Below are 6,803 nucleotides of genomic sequence, written 5' to 3'. Positions count from 1 at the left end.
CTTCCCCCTTACTATCAACAGGTTCCATGACCAGTAATTTCACTGTTAGATATAAAAATGTATTAATTGCTGGAAACAGATAACTGCACACTGTTTACCTAAATTCTCCTTGTACTGTAATTCCAGCTGTCCTTTTCCCCACATTACTATGCCACTGTGCCCCCCTAGGGTTTCTCTCCTCCTTTCTATTCTTCCCCCATGCCTTGAATGTTACATTGCTTTGTCTGCTGAACTGGAGATCATGCTATTGCAATACACAGGACTGTCTACACCACAGCTTCCACATAGATCTTTCTGCTACTGTCTAGTCATGACCCAAGGGCAGCCATATCATTAGCTAGACTAAGTGTGAGGAACCTTTGGCCCCTCCAGATGCTGCTGAACTACCACTTCCATCAGCCCCAGCAAGCATGCCCAATGGCCAGAGATGATGAGAGTGGTAGTTCAGCAGCATCGGGGGGGGGCAAAGGTTCCCCACACCTGGGCTAGACTGAGGCAGCTGCCTCAGACATCTGATTTGGGGCATTGTGAAGTGGCCACAAATTGTAAGCTATTTAATTTATTGTTACAATATTTTTTACTTCTAGGGAGGGAGAAAGTGCTTGTGGGATTTTCTGTATCTGCAAGAATAACTTTGTTGGCTTTGGGTACTATGTCACTTGACTGGTAGTGGTGGTGATGGGGAGCTGTTTGCTGCTCTGTCTCAGGCATAGGGTTGCCAGGTTCAGGGCCTGAGACTGATTTTGTACCTTTAGGAGAAGAGAAAGTCAGCCAAGTGCAGGTGTTCTTGCAACAATGTAATGGGAAAAACCACAAGGTGGAATTCTCCCTTCCCTGTGCACAACTTGTAAAGATACAGGAGACCTCTTGGTTGCCAGGTCCAGCTTCCAAGAGGCTTCTTGGCAAGTTAGGCAGAATGGAAAGTCAATTATTCACTATAAAGAGAAAAAGATTACATATAAATGAAAATGCTTTCATGCACTTTGGGGACTAGTGGCCTTAGCAGACATTTCTGACACAAATAAAATGGTGCATTGGTAATCAGGGGTTAGAGTCCACTGTAACTGCCCAAGAGCCCTTGACTAGTTGCTAGGTTCTATGACAAAATATGTAATCCCTAAATCAGTACATTATTTTACCTGCAATTGAAGCATGAAATGGTGGAATTGCTTCACCAAATGACTGATAGTTTTAGAAAGTGTTTCAAATAATCTGCATTTAAAAATAATTAAAACTTCAGGCATTCAGTTTAGGTGGGAATTATTCATTTTTCCATTTGATGAAGAGTTCTGTATAACCCAAAAGCTTGCCCAAAAGCTTGCATACTCTTATATCCCCAAAAAAGATCTAATAAAAGATATAACTTTCTTTATTATATTCTCTTACTAATTCAGCATTTTTCTGTTACAAGTAAAACACAATTGGGAAATATAGGTGAGCAATTACTAAATATTTTAAAATCATATTTAGATTAAAGACATAACTATAATAAAAAGGACTATTCTAATATTTAATAGCCTTGAAATGATCCGATTACAAACAGCAAAATAATTTAATTTGGTTTAATATTCACATTAAGCAGATATAACCCTTTTTTATTTAAAAAACATTGATTGGGGAACTCACATGTTTAAAATAATATGTATAACTATATTACTCTAATACACAGTAAAGATTTGCTTTGAGCCGGGCAGCTTGGTATCAACTACACCTCATACGGAGGCTGCAACCCTACCTCCCTATTCATCAGCTCCCACTGGTGGTACATGCCCTGGTCACCTCTCGATTAGACTACTGAAATGCGCTCTACGTGGGGTTACCCTTGAAAACGGTCCGGAAATTACAACTGGTGCAGAATGTGGCGGCTCGGTTGCTTACAAACAGCCGCCGCTGCGATCACATCACGCCAGTGTTATTTCATCGACATTGGCTTCCAGTTGTTTTCTGGGCCCAATTCAAGGTGTTGGTGTTAACCTTTAAATCCCTATACGGCCTCGGCCCAGTTTACCTGAAGGAGCACCTCCAGTACCACCAATTAAGCTGCCCGACTAGATCAGCCACACAAGGCCTTCTCTCAGTCCCCCCAACGAAAACAGCTAGGCTGGTGGGGACTAGAGAGAGGGCATTTTCAGTGGCGGCCCCCACTCTCTGGAACTCCCATTCGATCTTCGCCATGCCCCTTCCCTGGATACATTTCGCCGAACCTTAAAGACCTGGCTCTTTGGACAGGCCTTTGGGATCTCCGGGGTGGGCTAATTTTTCTGTGAGTGTCTTATAATTGTATATTAATTGCCCTACATGATTTTACTGCTGCATTAGTGTTGACTGCATTGTATTTTATTTTGTATTATATTGTATTTTATTGAATTTTAAGGTGTACGTCGCCTAGAGTGGCTTCGGCCAGATAGGCGACACAGAAATTAAATTTATTATTATTATTATTGTTGTTGTTGTTGTTGTTATTAGTGTGGTTTCCAGCCCTACCCTAAAAAAATGAATACTATTGATTTCAACCGAAGTTCCACTGAATATGGAAATTAATTCCATTGGGCTATTTAAAAGTGTCAAGAACTGCAAAGATTTTTAAAAATTTATGTTTGTGTGTGTATGACACGATATAACACGGCTCTAGAAGAGCATGCATGCCCCATCATACGAAACAATCCTTTGAACCGTCAAGTATGGTGAAAGTCTTTCTGTGGGTTGTGTAGCGAATGTACAAAGAATCCAACAGGTGGCTCCGTGGCGCAATGGATAGCGCATTGGACTTCTAGAGGGTGAAGAGATTCAAAGGTTCCGGGTTCGAGTCCCGGCGGAGTCGCGCGAAGTTTTTTTTGCCCCGTTTCCCTTTTCTTGCCTATTTTTAAAAAGTACTTCCTAGATTACTCTGACTCTTGGATTAATATTTGCTGTGCCGGCGAAAACTGCCGATGATGAAGGCCGCAGAATCCAGCTCAGGACTTTTCATTTACACAGCGCCGACTCCAGCCTTCCCCTCAGGAGGAGATGCTGCTTCAGCGAATCAGCAGGAAAGTGTTCGACTCTGAGGGGGAAAGGGGAGGGGACAAGGGCTCCCCAGCTACCTCCGCTAAAATGTCCTATCTCCTCGTTCTTTCCAGAGCCGAAATGAGGCAGACGCTCGGCCGCAGCCGGCCGCACTTGCCCCTCCTCCTATCCCCGGGGAAAGAGGAACTGCCCAAAGCAGCAAGGAAAGCTCTGTGGGTCTCCAAAACGTGCCCCTGCGTCTGCGGGCTAACAGCTTGTTTACCCGCACAAGAAAAGGAGCCGCGTATCGACGCCATCACAGCCAGGGGCGTCCGTTAACTGCGGCAGCCGCGGCAAGGCAAGTGGAGCCGGAGCTGCTCTCTGACAGGGTCTTACAAAAAGCCTCAACGTTTATTTTTATTTATTTATTATTCCATTTATATCTACCTTTTTTTCCTCCGAGGAGCTCAAGATGGCATACATGGTTCTTCTCCTGCCTCCTTTTATTCTCACAGCAACCTTCCGAGAGAGGTTAGACAGAGAGTGAATGACCGAAGATCACTGACCTTCGTGGCTGAGTGGGGACTTGAACCCTGGTCTCCTGGGCCCTCGTATGTATGTGCGTGACCCTAATTATGACCACATTCGCACCATACATTTATTCCACTATTCTTTCATTTTAAACAGACATGGTTTTCCCCAAAGAATCCTAGGAAGTGTAGTTTGTGAAGGATACTGAGGAAACCCCTATTTGCCTCATAGAGCTAATAAACCCACACTGAAAATTTATCTCTGTTCCCTAAATAAACATATCACATAAATATAACATATGAAAAACATAATAAAACGTAAACAGAAAATAAATTTCTGCACCACATAGCATTTCTTAAGGGCTAACCAGCAGGTATTAGTGGCAATAAAGTTCTTGAATAATTTTGCTCCTTTGCAGGGAGTGAGGTGGGAAGTATCCCTTAATCTTACTGGAGAATAAGATACTGCGTCCAAAAAGAAAAGGGCAGAACTGAATAATTTCTGAAAATGCAGGGGAAATTATTATTTTAATTCATTTGTATGTATTTTAATGTTTTAATTACCTTAACATTAGGTAGGCCTATTATGTATCTGTATTTTCTATCTTGCGATTTTTGTTGATTATTGTTATTATTGTATGTTGTACACCGCCCAGGGAGCCATCGGCTAAGGGCGGTTTATAAATGAAATTAAATAAATAAATAAATAAATTTTCTTATTGGTGCATGTTTATTTTTTGAACTTAATTATCTCAGCTGTGTTACGGAGTTGTATTATTATCTTTACCTTTCTGGATTTGTGTTAACCTTTCCCTCCCTTTATGTTACTAGATAGAACTCAATTTTTATGTCATAAATCTTTGTATCACAGTTAATTATGTTCTGGATATTTTTTGCTATGTATATATTGATATTATATTTATCCGTTTGTTATCCTTGACTGTTTTGCTTTACGTTTAAATAAATTAGTACATATGTCAAAGCAGCTTTTGCAGGAAAACCATTTAGCACCACACCAGATTCACCTTTTTAGTGAATACTGAATTGTGCTATTATGGCCAACTGATAGGGGACACACTAGATTTGAGTTGGCCTGTATTCTTTCTTTCCTACTAACTGCACAAATCTAGGTTTGTTATGTGCCTCCGAGTCGACAATGACTTATGGCGACCCTATGACTCACAACATCCTTAATGGGTCTTATTCCTTAGGCAACTTCCTATATTCTTGCCCGGCCTCACATGACACACAGCCTGAGGACACCCCCCCCCACACACACATAGTGGCAAGCTGCAAGGGAAACTTCACACACACACAGTTGAAGGCAGAGGTGGGGTACCTCCAGCCCATGGGCCTAATTAGACCTATCAGGACTCCTCATTTGGCCAAATCACACCCACCTGCCCTACACCTAACATCATCTATAAACAGACCCTCCCCCTGCTGGACCCCTATGTTTACTTGAAGTGATTCTATACGTGTGCACATATGTACATGTGTGTGTTTGCATTTGTGTTTGTGTGGAATGTGGCAATATATAAAGAGCTGCTCTACAAAGGCTCACTTCTGTCGGTCAGTACCAGAACTGGGGTGGGAAAGAAATTTTTTCAGCTGAAAGATAATATTTATTAGTTTTAAAAAAACATATTTTTGCCAATAAGTGCAAATTATATCTGAACCATAAACTGGAAATTAAGTAAGGTTGCAATCTTGTGTGTGCTTAGATGAAAGTTAACACCATCAACATCAGTAGGACTTAGGTTCACTGAAACTAGCCTATTAGATTTGGCCAGATGATGACTGCATGAACCCAGGTCTGAGTGCATGCAGTAAGCAGCACTCACTGTGAATGGGTGTTGGAGCAATAGTGCTGTGAATATTTTTTTACCTTGTTCTCAACCCTACCATGAACAAAAACAGTATTAGTTAGAGTCATTTTATTGGTTAGGGAACCACGTTATTAGTTAGGAGTTCATAGTGTTAGCTGGGGGGATAGAGAGAGGGAGTTACTGCAAGACAGTAAATCATATTCACTCATAGACAAAAAACCTTGTGGTTTAAGAACGTACCTATAGCCCACAGATATTTCTATCAAACTTTAATAAACAGGGAAATTGGGCAGCTATAGTGAATGCACCAGGGGAGCAGGAGACCTGACCTCTCTGAGATATTGGACTGCCCTACACATTTGTCAAAATGCAAACACAATTTGGGTTGGTCTTTCACAGTCCAATCCACTTCCTGTGCAGCTTGGAATAATTTGGTAACATGCCTCTGAGCATATGGTGAGTGGTGGCAACACCTGCAATCAGCCCAAATAACAAAGAAGACATGTGCTGTGCTGATCTTGTTTTAGCAGGGAGGAAGCAACGTTCCCCTGGTGCATTCACTATAGCTGCCCAATTTCCCTGCTTTTTAAAATTTGATAGAAATATCTGTGGGCTGTAGGTATGTTCTTAAACCACAAGGTTTTTTGCCTGTTAGTGAATTTCCCTGCTTTTTAATCCTGGAGGTAAGAAATGGGATCCTGTGCAAGTTTGCTTGAGAATGGATTGATCATTTGCATGCTTACTGAGTTCAGTGGGATTTACTCCCCTGCAATCATGCTTAGGATAGGTGAAACTGACCACAGAGGATGAGAGGGGGAGGAGGAAGAGGGACAGGCGGAAGGGCAGAGGGGAGGAGGGGGATGGAAGTAGGCAGGAGGGGAGGAAAAGAACAGGTTTGATCATTTGCATGCTTATTGAGTTCTGTGGGATTTACTCCCGTGCAATCATGTTTAGGATAAAACTGATGGGCGGGGGAGTGCGTGAGTGCAGGAGTGGCCAGGGAAGAAGGACAAGGAAGAGGGGAGGGGAGGAGCAAGGGAGAGGAGAGGGGAAGGAGGGGAAAGGCAGGTCTGATCATTTGCATGCTTATTGTGTTCAATGGGATTTATTCCTATGCAGTCATGGTTAGGATAGGTAAAACTGACCATGGGGGGAGGGGGAAGGAGTAGATTGGAGGGGGCAAAGGAAGGGGGAGAGGGCAGGTTTGATCATTTGCATGCTTACAGAGTTCAGTGGTATTTACTCCCATGCAATCATGCTTAAGACAGGTAAAACTGACTGGGGAAAAGGGGAGGAGGAAGGGGATTGGAAGAGGATGGGGGGTAAAGGAAGGGGGAGGGAAGGGGGAAGAGGGAGGGGATAGGAGGGAGAAGGGAGGGTGGGTTTGATCATTTGCATACTTTTTGAGTTCAATGGGATTTATTTCTGTGAAGTCATGTTTGAAGATGGAAATGGACTG

General features: G+C 42.6%; 1 non-coding gene across 1 annotated transcript; it reads left to right on the top strand.

The window, feature by feature from the left end:
* Positions 1-2,736: 2,736 nt before the first annotated feature.
* Positions 2,737-2,821, top strand: TRNAR-UCU (transfer RNA arginine (anticodon UCU)). The gene is given in 2 exon segments: positions 2,737-2,773; positions 2,786-2,821. It is a non-coding gene; the product is annotated as a tRNA-Arg (tRNA).
* The last annotated feature ends 3,982 nt before the right edge of the window (positions 2,822-6,803 follow it).

The sequence above is a fragment of the Rhineura floridana genome, chromosome 6, assembly GCF_030035675.1.
Source record: "Rhineura floridana isolate rRhiFlo1 chromosome 6, rRhiFlo1.hap2, whole genome shotgun sequence".
Classification (NCBI taxonomy): Eukaryota; Metazoa; Chordata; class Lepidosauria; order Squamata; family Rhineuridae; genus Rhineura; species Rhineura floridana.
Note: the sequence above shows the minus strand (reverse complement) of the source record. Positions and strands in the feature narration are given on the sequence as shown.